Genomic DNA, 17,526 nt, shown 5'->3' with positions numbered 1-17,526 from the left:
CTCCCCCGGTGTATTACATCCGGCCCCGTTGCCTCCCCCCGATGTTTCACATCCGGCCCCGTTGCCTCCACCCCGATGTATCACATCCGGCCCCGTTGCCTCCCCCCCGATGTATCACATCCGGCCCCGTTGCCTCCCCCCCGATGTATCACATCCGGCCCCGTTGCCTCCCCCCCGGCCCGATGTATCACATCCGGCCCCGTTGCCTCCCCCCCGGCCCGATGTATCACATCCGGCCCCGTTGCCTCCCCCCGGCCCGATGTATCACATCTGGCCCCGTTGCCTCCCCCCAATGCATCACATCTGGCCCCGTTGCCTCCCCCTGATGTATCACATCTGGCCCCGTTGCCTCCCCCTAGTGTATTACATCTGACAATGAAGTGAAGACCCCGTAATGTTACAGAGCGGGGGGGGCAGAGTGCTGAGAAGCAGACGGCAGAAAACTCACCAATGCACTGCTGACTCCATAACTGCAGAGTCCTGACCTCCTCTGGTATTAACACAAACACTGCGCCCCCATAGCCAAGCAGCTGCTTGCAGCTTTACATCACCAAGCACAATGCTGAGCGTCGGATGTAGTGGTGTACAGCCGCCACTACTGATTCTGGAGGAGCCTTGCCTGCACATCGATGGATCACACTGCATTTTGGAGGAGTCTGGGTTTGTAGATTCCAAGAGGACGTCTTGAAAAATGGCCCGCCATGACAAGACTGCACATTTCATTAAGTAAAATAATGGGGCCTTAATTTTTTTTAAAAGGGAAGGGCAGCAATAATACGAATGATATGGTCTTGGAAAGCATTTTTGCACCCTGGATGCAGTTTTTGGACACCCGGCTGCTGAACATCATCACTGACACCCATTATTTCCCTAATATATGAGAAGTCATTACTGCATTTATCCTCCCCTCGTCCAGCTAAGTAGAAAGCACAGTAACGATGGCCACTGGCCAAGCAGCTCCAGCACAGCAGCAGATTTAATGGTGTTGTGACCTGGCGGCTCCTCCACCGAGGCGTTGTGACCCGGTGGCTCCTCACCGCACCGCAGAGAATCTACTCCTCCACCGAGGCGTTGTGACCCGGCGGCTCCTCACCGCACCGCAGAGAATCTGCTCCTCCACCGAGGCGTTGTGACCCGGCGGCTCCTCACCGCACCGCAGAGAATCTGCTCCTCCACCGAGGCGTTGTGACCCGGCGGCTCCACTCCGCACCGCAGAGAATCTGCTCCTCCACCGAGGCGTTGTGACCTGGCGGTTCCACACCGCACCGCAGAGAATCTGCTCCTCCACCGAGGCGTTGTGACCCGGCGGCTCCTCTCCGCACCGCAGAGAATCTGCTCCTCCACCGAGGCGTTGTGACCCGGCGGCTCCACACCGCACCGCAGAGAATCTGCTCCTCCACCGAGGCGTTGTGACCCGGCGGCTCCTCTCCGCACCGCAGAGAATCTGCTCCTCCACCGAGGCGTTGTGACCCGGCGGCTCCACACCGCACCGCAGAGAATCTGCTCCTCCACCGAGGCGTTGTGACCCGGCGGCTCCTCTCCGCACCGCAGAGAATCTGCTCCTCCACCGAGGCGTTGTGACCCGGCGGCTCCTCACCGCACCGCAGAGAATCTGCTCCTCCACCGAGGCGTTGTGACCCGGCGGCTCCTCTTCGCACCGCAGAGAATCTGCTCCTCCACCGAGGCGTTGTGACCCGGCGGACTACAAATCAATAACACACTAGACCTCTGGTATAAGAAAAGTGTCGTCAGCCGAAGCCGCTGGGAAAAGGCCACGTTATACGCGGTGACAAAATCCATTTTTAGCTTTGGTTTGGGTCTTCTCTGCCTCAAAGTCAGAAGGTGATTCCCAACGAACGGGTTCACACGGAGGTAAAATTTTGGGAAAAAGTGCACAATTTCCCCACAGTTGCTCCATAGGAGAAAGTACCCTACAGAAGGTAGCAGAATACTGTGTCCGGTATGGGGGAAAAGCTGTCATATCCGGCGCGAAAAGGCCATCTGGAGGGGCCAACGAGCTGCTAAATTTCTGGCAATGTCGAAGGTGGTGCTCATGCGTCTCCGATTATGGCGCGGTCTCCGGACCCCACAATCAAGGAGGTCATAAATTGCCGGTGCCTGCTAAAAGACCCTACACATTAGGCAGAATCCCGTTTCCATCCTAACATCATTGATCTGCAGGTCCCAGTACAAAGAGGGTCAAAATTAGCGACTTTAGGACTTTTATCCAATAAGTATGGGGGCTTTTACAAGGATGAAGTTGTTCGATATGCGGCTGACCCATCAGAGAGGCACAGGCGTTCACCGCATGAAATTAAATAATAATAAAAAAGGATTTTCAGATCCAAAACGTCTCTTGACTTTTCTGGACCTCTCCTCAGTAACTCTCGCGCGAAAGTCAAAGATTCACATATCTAAATGAACCGGTTCACAAAAAGCTTGGCAGCGCCAAACGTGATTAAAAAAAAAACTCTCCAAAATAAAGTACAATAAGATATCAAAATGAATGATCTCCAAAATAGAAAAAAAAAAAAAAAAAAAAAAAAATCATAATTTTTTTTGTTCGTCTATGTATACAGCTCAGGAAGGGTCCGGCGTGTCGTCAGCAGGACATTTGCATATCTTGGCTCATTAAGCGCGCAGAGCGGCATGTCTTCCAGACATTTTTTTTTCTTTTTTTTTTTTAATTGCTGTGATTCTCACCCTGAAAGCAGTGGGATTGGCATGATGTGTGAGCAATATGGAGAACGAAAGCCACAAGAGGAAGGAGAAACAGGGCCCTTTATATAGTCTGCCAGCTCATCAGCTTGGCTGCAAATCAGGCAGATGTCCACTGGCGCCAGATCACGGTGCGCACCGTCTGAAAGCCACAAAACAGAAGATGCGGCTGTTCTTCCGGAACAATAATCGGATCCACATTCTGTAATAGATATGGAGTATTCAGACACGCCAATATCTAGGATCCTTCCTCTTTAAAGATGACCCGTCACTTGCAATAAATACGTACAGTAATATTTTTGTACCTGGTGTAAAAGCCGCTTTTCTCCCGAATCCGACAATGTTTTTCTTTTGTTCCTGCCCCTCTCTGTTCCTGAGATATGGCCCCTTCTTTCCTGTATATAAATTTAGTCTTATTAGCCAAGTGGGTGCGATCATCCATTCTTTTGTGGGCGTGTTCTTGAGAAACCACACCCGCTTGGCTCAAAAGAATAAATATGCATACAGGAAAGAAAGGGCCGTATCTCAGGAATGGAGAGGCGCAGGAACGAAAGAAGGACATCGCCGAATTCAGGAGAACAGCGGCGTTTACACCGGGTAACAAAATTATAAATGATGGCAAGTGGCAGGTCCTCGTTAAGGATCACAGATCTCCTTGGTCTCTCTCTTAGGCTGTATTTGCAGCATAAATATATGATTTGAGATGGAGAAAAGGTAATGAGAGCACTTTGTAAAAGCAAGATGCCTGACTCATCAAGACTGGCAGTATGTGCTCCAGTTGTGCTGCAGTAAAGAGGCACCAAATTTATTAAGAGCCATTCGACACCGCAAGAAATGTACTCCATTTAGTTTAATGGGGTGGTCATGAACTATCAATACTACTATATAGGATCCTGGCATTATTTATGCCCCTCTTCCCACTTTTTCAACCTGTAATGACCGATGATCTCATATCAGAAACGTGTCGCGTCACCGGACTTTTAAACTGCGGCCAAGTGCAGTCACAAGCGCGAGGCGTCTGTGCATCGCCTCCATAGAGGAGCATTGCATTTGGAGCGGTGATTTACGGTTCTGGGAATCGTCGTGCCCCAATACCCGAGCGTCCTAATAAACCGGCTCCAGTCCTTGACAAGGTGCTTTCATCCTGAGTGAATGTTAACTACCTAAGTGCAGGATGCGCGGCCCACCGCTGAGAACACAGACCCCTCCATTACAGGCACTGGAGCTGCGACTGCTCACCTCTCCGATCATCACTCTACGCAGATCTCCTAAAAGGACGGAAGAAGAAAATCCTTTACTCCGCATCCGGGCGCTTGTAGCCTACATCGATGCTGGAGTAAGACTCCATGAAGGCCCAAAGTCTGAGGCTGCACGACTGAGACCTGGGTGACATCTGTCAGGTCCATATTGCAAAAAAAAAAAAAAAATCTAGAGCCCAATTCATCCTTTGCAGCTTTTCCCGAAGTCAGTCTTTTTTTTTTCAGCATTCGGCTACGTTCTTTGAACCAAATTCATCAAAACGGTTCATGAATTTTGCATAGTCAAAAACGGTCACTTTTCCCAGTCTTTAACTATTATGACTTTTTAGAGCATAAAAAAAGTTGTACAATTTTCAAGTTGTAACAAAGATTGCTAAAAAAAAAAAAAAAAAAAAAAGGAACGGTAAAAAAATTAAAATAAAATTACGGTACACCGGTGTGGGAATGAGAACATTTGCATCAAATTTTGAGACTTTTTGAAAAGTTGCAAATGTTGAATCGAGCGAAGACATCCGTAACCATTAACCACACTCACAATGGTGAGCTTAAAAAATAAATAAATATATATATATATAAAATTTATTCATTCATTATGTAATAGACTTTAAAAAAGATTCAAATGCAAAGAGGAAAGGGTGAACAACATTTAAAACTCCACTGAAAGGAACGCAAATGCAAAAAATGAATCGGGCCCCCACCCCGTAGTGTTGGCTGAAAATACCAAATAATATAATGGCTCACACATAAGGGATGTAGTCGGCGATTCAGATCCACATGAGTTCTGCATAAGCACCCCCCCTTACCTGCAGTCACACTTAAAAAACAAATAAATACACATAAAACTTGAGGAAGGGGGTTTGTATTTCAGGACGCTGTGATCTGATCTCCCAATCTAAGCCTACTGATTACATTCCTCCCCCCTTGATTCTCTTTCTACTTCCCCTCCCTCTGAGCTTCCTGGTTCTGTGATTGGCTCAGCAGGAAGATCTGTTGTGTCAATCACCAGATGAGGAGGGACACCACTGCTGCCAGTGATTGGTCAAGTGGGCATTCCTTGGCATTTACTGTGCATCTAGATTGGGAAAAGGAAGCATAAACTAGCAAAAACTGGGTGAATGAATTGGAGCTAAGGTTGGGACAGCGGAGGGTAAGATGAGGGCGAGGATCATCCCCTTTATAATTTTTAAGCAGTCAGAGACATTTTAAAGTCTAGTTTTGTTCGGCTTCAAAGCCCCTTTAAGACGACGCGTTTGCAGTCAAGGAGGCGGAGTCGCTTGAGAAACAAATGAAAAGGTGTCCACAGACTAAAGTAGATAGAAGTCAGAGAGGACAGAGTCTGGGATACTGCGCCCTGTCCTCAAGATTATCCCTTTATTAAAAGGATGAGAACATTTCACCCAAGAAAAGATGTAATAATGCAGACAAAAATAGGCTGAAAAGGAGATGAGGAGATTAGTCAGAAAAGACAGAAAAGGGGGCTAGCCTACATTATTATTCAGCCGCCCCACTTGCCACAGAGATCCACTTTCTGACCATTTATGGAGCGACTAACTAGATTTATCTATAGTTTCATTTTGCTGAGGAACCCCTTTAAGGGGTTACTTGCTTTATGTATTTTGTTATCTGGTGTAAATGCCGCTGCTCTCTTGAACCTGATGCCGTTTTTCTTTTGTTCCTATGCCTCTCCGTTCCTGAGATATGGCCCCTTCTTTCCCGTATGTGCACCTAGTCCTTTAAACTAAGTGGGTGTGGTCAACTCTGCTCTGTGTGCGTGCTCTTGAGGACCACTCCCAGTTGGCTAAAAAAAATAATTAAAAAGCCATATCTCTGGAACGGAGAGGCGCAGGAACGAAAGGATAACATCGCCGGATTCAGGAGAACAGTGGCGTTTGCACCATGTAAAAAAAAATAAAAAAAAACAGTGACAAGTCCTCTTTAAGAGAGTGATAGTCTGGCCAATTATTTGGACTGCCGTCTATGCAGCGGTGCCCTACTGACCAATTAATTATAGTTTATTTAAAAAGAACATTTTCTTGCAACGAACATTCAGCAAAGATCCAATTGAGGTAATGGGACGAGGGAACACAATATAATTCACCCGGGCCGGTGTGACGCTGGCGCGCTGCCATGAAGCGAATGTATCTGGCAATGATGGAGAAGCCTTTAACTTTTCTCAGACTTGTGGAATTCTGTGTTCGCAGCCAGTGAATTACACTGAATCCATCATCCTCACTTTTCCCTGTGGAAAGGGTTTATAGATTAGAGAAATCAAAATAGATTAGACCCGAGCCATCGCTTTGTTACAGCGATTCCCCGGATTCAGGAGACAAGAGAGGTACAACGTGCCGACGTTCCATAATTCCGGCATCAATATGGAATTTATCATCTGAGTGTTAAAAATGGCTACTTCCTAATATATTTTGCATATCAATTCCTCGGCCATCAAACATCCATTTGCCGACAGTGAATGAGAACATTCGTGTTTACACCCGGGGGTTAAAAACCGGTCCAGACTTAAAGGGATATTCTCATATTAGACCGTACGTCAGCAGGACGAAGAGAAGAGATGGAAAGGAACAGGAGAGTTGGATCTGACTACACAGGGATTGTTTGTAGTCTGTTACCATGGAGACAGAACTGCATAATACGTATCAATCAGAGGATCTTTGTCAAGAACACGAAGACCTGCGCATGCACTGCTTCCTCTCCACAGATAGCAGCAGCATAACTAGGCAGGACGGGGTCGGAGGACCCCCATTCTGGAGATCAATGCTGAAACTTGCATGCAAAAACTGATTTTCCGAGACACCCCCTCCTTGCCTTATGCTGTGGACGTTGTCAGTAGAGTTGGCAGCGCATGCGCAGCTCTCTCCGCTGACTTCTATGGGAGTTTCTGGATATCGCCATGTAGACTCGCAATCGATCACACTATGCTTTTTATTTTTTGGAAACTGTCATAGAAGTCGATGTAGAGAGCCACAAATCTACAACCAATTCTCCACTGAAAGCACCAGGCAGGGTCATGGTCGGCGCAGGACCCCCCCATTCTCAAGACTAGTCTAGGTCTCTACGATGGAGAAGCCATAAAGGTCTATGGTGACAACATCCCTTTAATTCTTATATTTCTATCTAGTATGGGTAATCCTCTGGGACTTCGAAAGGTGAGATTTATTTTTTTTACAACTTAAAAAAAGGTACAGACATCTTCGGGTTAACTCTACAGAATTGTCCCCTGGCAGCAACGATCTGGAGAAGCCAGACAGAAGGGAAGCAAAGGAATGCGGAGCGGGAGACAGGACAGCAGGACGGGGCAGAGCTGTGTACACAAAACGGATCCCAACATTACACAGCCCGAGCCTGGGAATCCGAGTAACGACACATCCTATAGACAGTGAGACAAACATCACCACCGACATCCTGAGAATAGCTCGGCCTTACTGGGGAAATCCAGGAAAATGTTCTTGTGCTATAGATGTATGCAAGATAAAGTCACCAGTACACCGCGACATTCCTTTCTTAACAAATCCTGTGGATCTTTTTTGCATAGTTATGAAAACTCCATGATGTTGGGGGTGACAGTTACATTTTGTGATACATAAAACAGGCAACTATATCATTACTGGCGCATTGCAACAAGATTTAAAAAAAAAATAATAAAAAATAAATAAAAAAAAAAGAAGAAACTTTACTAATATAGTGTTATAAATTTTTTGTTTTTTAGAACTGGATTTTATTGAATTTTTCAAATATAAAGTTACAGAAAATAAAATAAATATTCAAAACAATAGCAAGCTTTACATTCTGGTTAGATTTAGTAATCTATCAAAGGCGTAAAAATGAACTCAACAATGAAAAACTCATAACCTGCGTCAAATAATATACCTGCACAATGACTAAACCCGAGCCGACCTGCCAAGTCTAGGCTAGAGCCGACCCGCCAAGTCTAGGCCAGGCCAGTCCCGGCAAGATCAGACCACGCCAGGCCAGTCCCGGCAAGACCAGACCAGGCCAGGCCAGTCCCGGCAAGACCAGACCACGCCAGGCCAGTCCCGGCAAGACCAGACCACGCCAGGCCAGTCCCGGCAAGACCAGACCACGCCAGGCCAGTCCCGGCAAGACCAGACCACGCCAGGCCAGTCCCGGCAAGACCAGACCAGGCCAGACCAGTCCCGGCAAGACCAGACCAGACCCAAACTTGACAGACGATGGAGGGGATTGGGTGATTCAGACAGTCTTCTACATATGGGTTAAGCAATAATAATAATCTTTATTTTTATATAGCGCTAACATATTCCGCAGCGCTTTACAGTTTGCACACATTATCATCACTGTCCCCGATGGGGCTCACAATCTACATTCCCTATCAGTATGTCTTTGGAGTGTGGGAGGAAACCGGAGAACCCAGAGGGAAACCCTCGCAAACACGGAGAGAACATACAAACTCCTTGCAGATGTTGTCCTTGGTGGGATTCGAGCCCAGGACCCCAGCGCTGCAAGGCTGCAGTGCTATCCACTGAGCCACCATACAGAGCTAACCACTGAGCCACCGTGCTACCCATAATTAGTAAGTATCAAATATAAATCCTTTTGTGGAAACGCCCGCTCTACATAACTTTTTGATATATTTAAGTTGGGAGACCTTAAGACAGGAGAAGAGTGCGTGCATAGAGTGTCTAATTCATTTTTATCGGTAACAGAAGTTTATTGTGATGTTAAAGTGATATTATAAAGCCTCAAAAGTCAGTAAAACCCTGGGAGTGTATATCAACTATATCTGGAAAACAAAAAAGTTGCTTATTAGACCACAATTGTTTTTCAAACTGTCCAGTATTGCAGGGTTAAATAGCAATTAAGTCACCGGAGACTGTTCAGACATTAATTGGAATTTTTTTTCCAGCATGCATCCCAAATCATCTTAGTCAAGGTTACTGGTCCCAGCATAGGGGAATCTAGTTTATTCAGTGTGGTCGGCAAGAGGTAAGAATTCGGGTAAATCAGTGCCAACCATAATTTCTCAATTTTTGCTTTTTTTTAAAAAAAAAAAAAATCTGTAATACAGTATCAGAGGTGTGAATCTTTTTTATTCAGTGCTAAATTTTGTAACCTTTACAAAAGGGGGCTCACAGGATCCTCGGGGGCGCTCACAGGATCCTCGGGGACGCTCACAGGATCCTCGGGGGCGTGACTTTAGACTGCTCTGTTTGCCATGTCCCTTTGTAAACACCATATAAATTTGCACTAAATTAAAAGGCCCATCTCTCTGGATCCGTATGGCAGATTTGAAAAAGAAAAACAAAAGGAATATTCAGAAGAGGACCGGGAATAAAAGGAGAATAAAACCGGGGCAGCCAAATAGGCCCAAAACATGGAGAACGACACGAAAGTGGTCAGGTGCTTAACTAAAACCAGCTGATCGCCTCGCATTAGTCGGATCTTGTTTTCTCCCTTTAAGTTTCCCTTTAAGCAATCTTCACCTTATTCGAGAAAAAAAAAAAAAAACAAAAAAAAAAACACAAAATCCTGAAGTCACCCGAGCTGGACGGTTGTGAGCAATGACTTGAGAAGATTGCCGGGAACAAAGCGGGCATTAATAATACAATCGGCTGCAGTGCACTTATCATAGACTGGTCACCTTACTCTGCCGGAGAGGCGCGGCCCCTCGATATAAACTGCCGGCTATGGCAGAGGACCATCAATCACCGGCAGTGCCCAGTGACAAGGTCCCGATGAGTTACCCATGGCCTTCACGCACCGGGCAACGTGCCACCAGACGCTTCTCCGCAGCACTTGGCACCGGGCACGCACTGCACCTTTTATCTGATTGAGATAACTTCTTTTTTTTTTTTCCATTTTCCATTGACGGGAAATTATTTGTTTTTAACCCTTCTACTACCAGCCACACCTAGAACCACTCTAGCCCACGTCTGGACAGCCCTGCCATGGAAGTCATATGCTGTAAATGCATTTTTTATGTTTTGCTCTCACAATGAATAAGACTGATCGTACTAGTTCCTGTGCAAATCTAAATGAAACCGTGGTGGAATTCCCCTTTATTGACCCTCCAGCCCGGCTGTGGTGCGCTGTCCATTAATATATACGCGCGGGAGGGGAGCCAGAGCGAGCGCGGGAGGGGAGCCAGAGCGAGCGCGGGAGGGGAGCCAGAGCGAGCGCGGGAGAGGAGCCAGAGCGAGCAGGGGAGGGGAGCCAGAGCGAGCGCGGGAGGGGAGCCAGAGCGAGCGCGGGAGGGGAGCCAGAGCGAGCGCGGGAGGCGAGCCAGAGCGAGCGCGGGAGGGGAGCCAGAGCGAGCAGGGGAGGGGAGCCAGAGCGAGCAGGGGAGGGGAGCCAGAGCGAGCGCGGGAGGGGAGCCAGAGCGAGCAGGGGAGGGGAGCCAGAGAGAGCCCGGGAGGGGAGCCAGAGAGAGCCCGGGAGGGGAGCCAGAGCGAGCAGGGGAGGGGAGCCAGAGCGAGCAGGGGAGGGGAGCCAGAGCGAGCAGGGGAGGGGAGCCAGAGCGAGCGCGGGAGGGGAGCCAGAGAGAGCCCGGGAGGGGAGCCAGAGAGAGCCCGGGAGGGGAGCCAGAGAGAGCCCGGGAGGGGAGCCAGAGAGAGCCCGGGAGGGGAGCCAGAGAGAGCCCGGGAGGGGAGCCAGAGAGAGCCCGGGAGGGGAGCCAGAGAGAGCAGGGGAGGGGAGCCAGAGCGAGCGCGGGAGGGGAGCCAGAGCGAGCGCGGGAGGGGAGCCAGAGCGAGCGCGGGAGGGGAGCCAGAGCGAGCGCGGGAGGGGAGCCAGAGCGAGCGCGGGAGGGGAGCCAGAGCGAGCGCGGGAGGGGAGCCAGAGCGAGCGCGGGAGGGGAGCCAGAGCGAGCGCGGGAGGGGAGCCAGAGCGAGCAGGGGAGGGGAGCCAGAGCGAGCAGGGGAGGGGAGCCAGAGCGAGCAGGGGAGGGGAGCCAGAGCGAGCAGGGGAGGGGAGCCAGAGAGAGCCCGGGAGGGGAGCCAGAGCGAGCAGGGGAGGGGAGCCAGAGCGAGCAGGGGAGGGGAGCCAGAGCGAGCAGGGGAGGGGAGCCAGAGCGAGCAGGGGAGGGGAGCCAGAGCGAGCAGGGGAGGGGAGCCAGAGCGAGCAGGGGAGGGGAGCCAGAGCGAGCAGGGGAGGGGAGCCAGAGCGAGCAGGGGAGGGGAGCCAGAGCGAGCAGGGGAGGGGAGCCAGAGCGAGCAGGGGAGGGGAGCCAGAGCGAGCGCGGGAGGGGAGCCAGAGAGAGCCCGGGAGGGGAGCCAGAGAGAGCCCGGGAGGGGAGCCAGAGAGAGCCCGGGAGGGGAGCCAGAGAGAGCAGGGGAGGGGAGCCAGAGCGAGCGCGGGAGGGGAGCCAGAGCGAGCGCGGGAGGGGAGCCAGAGCGAGCGCGGGAGGGGAGCCAGAGCGAGCGCGGGAGGGGAGCCAGAGCGAGCGCGGGAGGGGAGCCAGAGCGAGCGCGGGAGGGGAGCCAGAGCGAGCGCGGGAGGGGAGCCAGAGCGAGCGCGGGAGGGGAGCCAGAGCGAGCGCGGGAGGGGAGCCAGAGCGAGCGCGGGAGGGGAGCCAGAGCGAGCAGGGGAGGGGAGCCAGAGCGAGCAGGGGAGGGGAGCCAGAGCGAGCAGGGGAGCACAGCCAAAGCGAGCAGGGGAGCACAGCCAAAGCGAGCAGGGGAGCACAGCCAAAGCGAGCAGGGGAGCACAGCCAAAGCGAGCAGGGGAGCACAGCCAAAGCGAGCAGGGGAGCACAGCCAAAGCGAGCAGGGGAGCACAGCCAAAGCGAGCAGGGGAGCACAGCCAAAGCGAGCAGGGGAGCACAGCCAAAGCGAGCAGGGGAGCACAGCCAAAGCGAGCAGGGGAGCACAGCCAAAGCGAGCAGGGGAGCACAGCCAAAGCGAGCAGGGGAGCACAGCCAAAGCGAGCAGGGGAGCGAGCAGTAGCATGCTGCACTGTTAACGTTAGCTACACTCTGAATAGTCCTATATGTATGCAAGATACGACTACATGGGATTAATTTGTAGTCTGTTACCATGGAGACAAAAGGGTCTACATTGGAGTTGTAGTCACAAGTTTACCAGCATCAGCGCGGGCTTCAGCATGAGCGGTCAGATAAAGCCACACGTAAAGCGTCTGCACCAAAGCAGAGCCGGCAGCACCAACATCCGGGTCGCCCATCCTGCAGTGCCCCGCGTCAGAGCCCTGTACACACCACAACAGTGAACAGCTGGAAAAGCAAATATTTACATTCTGGGAGGTGACCTGTGTATAAGAAGTGACTGACACCCCAGTGACCTAGGAATGGGCTCAGGACAGGTGTCACCTCCCTTCCCCCACACCTTTTACCAGCTCATGGCTTTATAAAACAGGTGTCCTCTTCATTTCTGGGAGGATCAGAAGACAATAAATATGCTGAGTATCACAGCTCACACAACAGGGGGCACTCAGCTTTCCCAGGCTCCAGAACGGCAAATCTCATCAGCTGCGTCATAATAAGAGAGAATGAAAAGATCATGACTCTACTGGGGTGGCACAGAGTCTCCTATGGTAGATTGGCAAAGTCTGCTGGTCCCCGCTACAGTTGGCTTGCAGTGTGTAGACCCTACCCATTGTACGATGGCACACTGCACGCACCCTTTCCATGGCAGGTGGGCACAGTGCACGCGCCCTTTCCCGTGGCTGGTGGGCACAGTGCACGCGCCCTTTCCCGTGGCTGGTGGGCACAGTGCACGCGCCCTTTCCCGTGGCTGGTGGGCACAGTGCACGCGCCCTTTCCCGTGGCTGGTGGGCACAGTGCACGCGCCATTTCCATGGCAGGTGGGCACAGTGCACGCGCCATTTCCCGTGGCAGGTGGGCACAGTGCACGCGCCATTTCCCGTGGCTGGTGGGCACAGTGCGTGTGCCATTTCCCGTGGCTGGTGGGCACAGTGCACGCGCCATTTCCCGTGGCTGGTGGGCACAGTGCACGCGCCATTTCCCGTGGCAGGTGGGCACAGTGCACGCGCCATTTCCCGTGGCAGGTGGGCACAGTGCACGCGCCATTTCCCGTGGCAGGTGGGCACAGTGCACGCGCCATTTCCCGTGGCTGGTGGGCACAGTGCGTGTGCCCTTTCCCATGGCAGGTGGACACAGTGCAGGCGCCATTTCCCATGGCAGGTGGACACAGTGCAGGCACCCTTTACATGAGAGATAATGGCAGTCTGGCAAAGTGTGCAGATCCTACCACTGTGTAGATCCTGTCTTTGGATACGTTGGCATAAACTTTCCTCAAAAAGCTGGCACTAAACTCAGATTCTTCCTTTGGTAGGTTGGCATATTGTGCTGCCCCTTTCTTACCTGCACAAACAATGGCACACACAATATAGTAAGTGCCGCCTCTTCCCGGCATTCTGTACTTTTATATATAATAGGATAACCCGTGGCAGGTGTCAGTTATAAAACCCTGTGTTGGGATGGCACAGTCCGCATATCCCTCTACCAGCAGGTTGGCACAATGTGCAGACCCATCCTATTGTAGGTGGCACAGTCTGGGGTTGGTCTCTGGATTCTCTTTCCAAAGCAAAAGGAGCAAAGTCTTTAGTTTCACCCCGTGAGATGTTTGAGGAGCAGACTTGGCACAGATGATTGGCATGGAGTGGTCCAGCAGAGCTGAGTGGCCTGGCATCATTTCATACCTATCCACGAGCAGGACAGCTTATGATGCAGGATGAAATCAAGTATTGAGCTGCTCACAGACCGCACCAGGGCTCAGGTGCCCACACCCTGCGGCGTCACAGTGCCACAGACGATTACTCTGGTGCCATCCAGGCGATGGGTGTGAGCAAGTAACAGCGATGTGCTGGCACAGAGCGCACGCTCCCCGAGACAGACGGGTGTAAAAACATCTCCGAGACCAGCTCCTGGCACCGAACATACAGACTGCAGCCTGGCACACATGGCACATCAGTGCCGAATCACCCGGCGTCTCCGCCACACACAGCAAACACCCGAGTACAGAGTGACAGATGAAACCGGAGGAACTACGGGCACAAACCATCGCAAAGAGTCCACCAGCTCCAGGCCTGGCACTGCCCTCCGACAGGCCGACAACGGCTGCACCCTCCTATATCAGGCGGGCACAGCGGGGAGAGCGGATCATACAAAATGACAGCGGGCAAACGTATCCCCAATAGGTTAACAGTTCACAGACCCCCCTTATGCCAGCCGCAAAAGGCAGAGACCCCCCACAACACAGCGAGCAATGGGAAGACCCCACACACACACAACAGAGCGGCTAAAGGGCAGAGACCCTCACGCAATACAGAAAGCAATAGGCAAAGACCCCCCCAGCACAACACAACGACTGATGGGCAGAAACCCCACACAATAGTGACTGTGATGGACAGAGACCCCCCAACAACAGCGACTGATGGGCAGAGACCCCCTCACACAAAGCAAAGCGAGTAATGGGAAGACCCCACACAACACAGAAAGAAATAGGCAAAGACCCCACCCCCACAACAGAGCATGTAATGGGCAGAGACCCCCCCATACAAAAAAGAACAAAAAATGGGCATTGATCCCCCCCACAGGGCTGTGGAGTCGGTAAGCCAAACCTGTGACTCCGACTCCTCAATTTCCCTTACACAGACTCCGACTCCGACTCCCACACATATTGCTTATATTTAAGTGAAAAATTTATTGCAGTACAATGTGAACCTCAGACATTTAATCATTTTTATGATCCAATAATCAAGATATTTAGATAGAACAGAATATATATTGGTGTACTACCCGGTTTTCATTCTTTTTGGTACAGATACGATATGGATAGACAGATATGGATAAATGGATAGATAGAGCAGATTTCTAATCTGCTTTTGCTATTGAAAACATTATCTATGAGCTCAAAAACCTTTCAGGTGATGCAGTTTTTTAAAAAGCTGATCTGCTTTTGCAGCTGAAAAACGTATCCTCAAAAAACACAGGAAAAACGCTGTGTGTGAATGTAGCCTTAGATCAGGAATATAACAGCCATTTATAGGACATTTCATAACTTTCCCAAACTCCTATGAAAAAATATTCAGCACATCCTGCATTGAATTACTGTACCCAATTTATTATATATTTTAGGAGTCGGAGTCGGTCCATTTTATACCGACTCCACCAAAATGAGCACCGACTCCGACTCCACGACTCCGACTCCACAGCCCTGCACACAACACAGCAAGCAATAGGCAAAGACCCCCCCAGCACAACACGACTGATGTGCAGAGACCCCCCCCACAACAATGAATGATAAGCAGATACCCCCCCAACAATGACTGATGGGCAGAGACCCCCCCAACAGTGACTGATGGGCAGAGACCCCCCCAACAGTGACTGATGGGCAGAGACCCCCCCCAACAGTGACTGATGGGCAGAGACCCCCCCCAACAGTGACTGATGGGCAGAGACCCCCCCCAACAGTGACTGATGGGCAGAGACCCCCCCCCAACAGTGACTGATGGGCAGAGACGGCCCCCCCAACATTGACTGATGGGCAGAGACCCCCCCACAACAATGAATGATAAGCAGATACCCCCCCAACAATGACTGATGGGCAGAGACCCCCCCAACAGTGACTGATGGGCAGACACCCCCCCCCCCCAACAGTGACTGATGGGCAGAGACCCCCCACAACAGTGATTGATGGGCAGACACCCCCCACAACAGTGACTGATGGGCAGACACCCCCCCCCCAACAGTGATTGATGGGCAGACACCCCCCCCCCAACAGTGATTGATGGGCAGAGACCCCCCCCCAACAGTGACTGATGGGCAGAGACCCCCCCACAACACTGACTGATGGGCAGAGACCCCCCCCAACACTGACTGATGGGCAGAGACCCCCCCCAACACTGACTGATGGGCAGAGACCCCCCCCCAACACTGACTGATGGGCAGAGACCCCCCCCAACACTGACTGATGGGCAGAGACCCCCCCCCAACACGGACTGATGGGCAGAGACCCCCCCCAACAGGGACTGATGGGCAGAGACCCCCACAACAGGGACTGATGGGCAGAGACCCCCCCAACAGGGACTGATGGGCAGAGACCCCCCCAACAGGGACTGATGGGCAGAGACCCCCCCAACAGGGACTGATGGGCAGAGACCCCCCCAACAGGGACTGATGGGCAGAGACCCCCCCAACAGGGACTGATGGGCAGAGACCCCCCCAACAGGGACTGATGGGCAGAGACCCCCCCAACAGGGACTGATGGGCAGAGACCCCCCCAACAGGGACTGATGGGCAGAGACCCCCCCAACAGGGACTGATGGGCAGAGACCCCCCCAACACGGACTGATGGGCAGAGACCCCCCCAACAGGGACTGATGGGCAGAGACCCCCCCAACAGGGACTGATGGGCAGAGACCCCCCCAACAGGGACTGATGGGCAGAGACCCCCCCCAACAGTGACTGATGGGCAGAGAACCCCCCCAACAGTGACTGATGGGCAGAGACCCCCCCCCCCAACAGTGACTGATGGGCAGAGACCCCCCCCCAACAGTGACTGATGGGCAGAGACCCCCCCCCCCCAACAGTGACTGATGGGCAGAGACCCCCCCCCAACACTGACTGATGGGCAGAGACCCCCCCAACAGTGACTGATGGGCAGAGACCCCCGGTAATGAGCGGAGCCCCCGGTGATGCGGTCACACAGCGGCCGGCACTCACTATGGTCGCAGTCCATGCAGCACGTCCGGCATCCTCCGTGTCACCGCAGTCCGGCTCTCATCCCCGGTACAGACAGGCCCCCGACACCCGGAACAACTACAGCGACCCGGAAACTCGCTCAGCAGTGGCCGCCGCCTCCTCCTCCTCTCAGCGCCGGCACCGCAGCACAGTGATACACCACATAGGGCGCACACCGGAGACGCCGCCCCGGCAGGGTCCGTCCTTCCGTCACCAGCCCCCCAACCTCAGCGACCGAGAGCCAGCCCCGGAGCACCGACAGTCACCGACATTCACCACGCCCACAACTCCACCCCCTCCCACAACTGAGACATAACCCCGCCCATCCAGCTGACTAGCCGAACGTAAACAGAGCTTTGCCCCGCCCATTGGAACTATCTCGTTTCTCGCCACGCCTCTTCCTAGCTCCCTGCAAACTAATTGTGGCCACGCCTCCGAGCTATAAATTTCGCGTCTTATTGGTCTACTAATAGCCACACCCCCTTTATTTTGTTATGCTGAGTCCAACACTGTTCGGGTAACCACGCCTCCTTTATGACTTAGACCACGCCCCAGGAAGGCATGCTGGCGGCTCAGGGAGAGGCTGGACGGGACACAGCAGACGGATCCGCCTCATAGCAGGTGAGTGCGCGGCCTCCGCTCAGCGCTGACGGGAGCGGACCGGACAGGAGACAGGCAGCAGCGGCCACAACCCCGTGCGGTATGGAGCAGGCTGCACTCACTCACGGGATTACAACGCACATCTCCCAGCAGCCCCTGCGTGTTTTGGTTAGTAGAATTCTGGGAAATTTAGTTCTCACACCAGACACTGTAGAATGTGCTCGCTGCATCATGGGAGCT

General features: G+C 52.4%; 2 protein-coding genes across 8 annotated transcripts in view; one reads left to right on the top strand and one right to left on the bottom strand.

Annotated features, from left to right (window-relative positions):
• Positions 1 to 16,976, bottom strand: part of ANKIB1 (ankyrin repeat and IBR domain containing 1) — a 77,768-nt gene extending 60,792 nt beyond the window's left edge. For both annotated transcript variants that reach the window (XM_073581991.1, XM_073581990.1), the window contains exon 1: positions 16,669 to 16,976. The gene's annotated coding sequence lies outside the window, so the exon portion shown is untranslated. The remainder of the gene's footprint in view (positions 1 to 16,668) is intronic.
• A 192-nt stretch (positions 16,977 to 17,168) lies between these two features.
• KRIT1 (KRIT1 ankyrin repeat containing) overlaps positions 17,169 to 17,526 on the top strand; it is a 39,928-nt gene continuing 39,570 nt past the window's right edge. For 2 of the 6 annotated variants that reach the window (XM_073581995.1, XM_073581992.1), the window contains exon 1: positions 17,169 to 17,307. The gene's annotated coding sequence lies outside the window, so the exon portion shown is untranslated. The other 4 variants (XM_073581998.1, XM_073581997.1, XM_073581996.1 and 1 more) reach the window with 3 other exon arrangements.

This window comes from Dendrobates tinctorius, unplaced genomic scaffold (assembly GCF_039654945.1).
Source record: "Dendrobates tinctorius isolate UK_male_01 unplaced genomic scaffold, ASM3965494v1 ptg000070l, whole genome shotgun sequence".
Lineage (NCBI taxonomy): Eukaryota > Metazoa > Chordata > Amphibia > Anura > Dendrobatidae > Dendrobates > Dendrobates tinctorius.
Note: the sequence above shows the minus strand (reverse complement) of the source record. Positions and strands in the feature narration are given on the sequence as shown.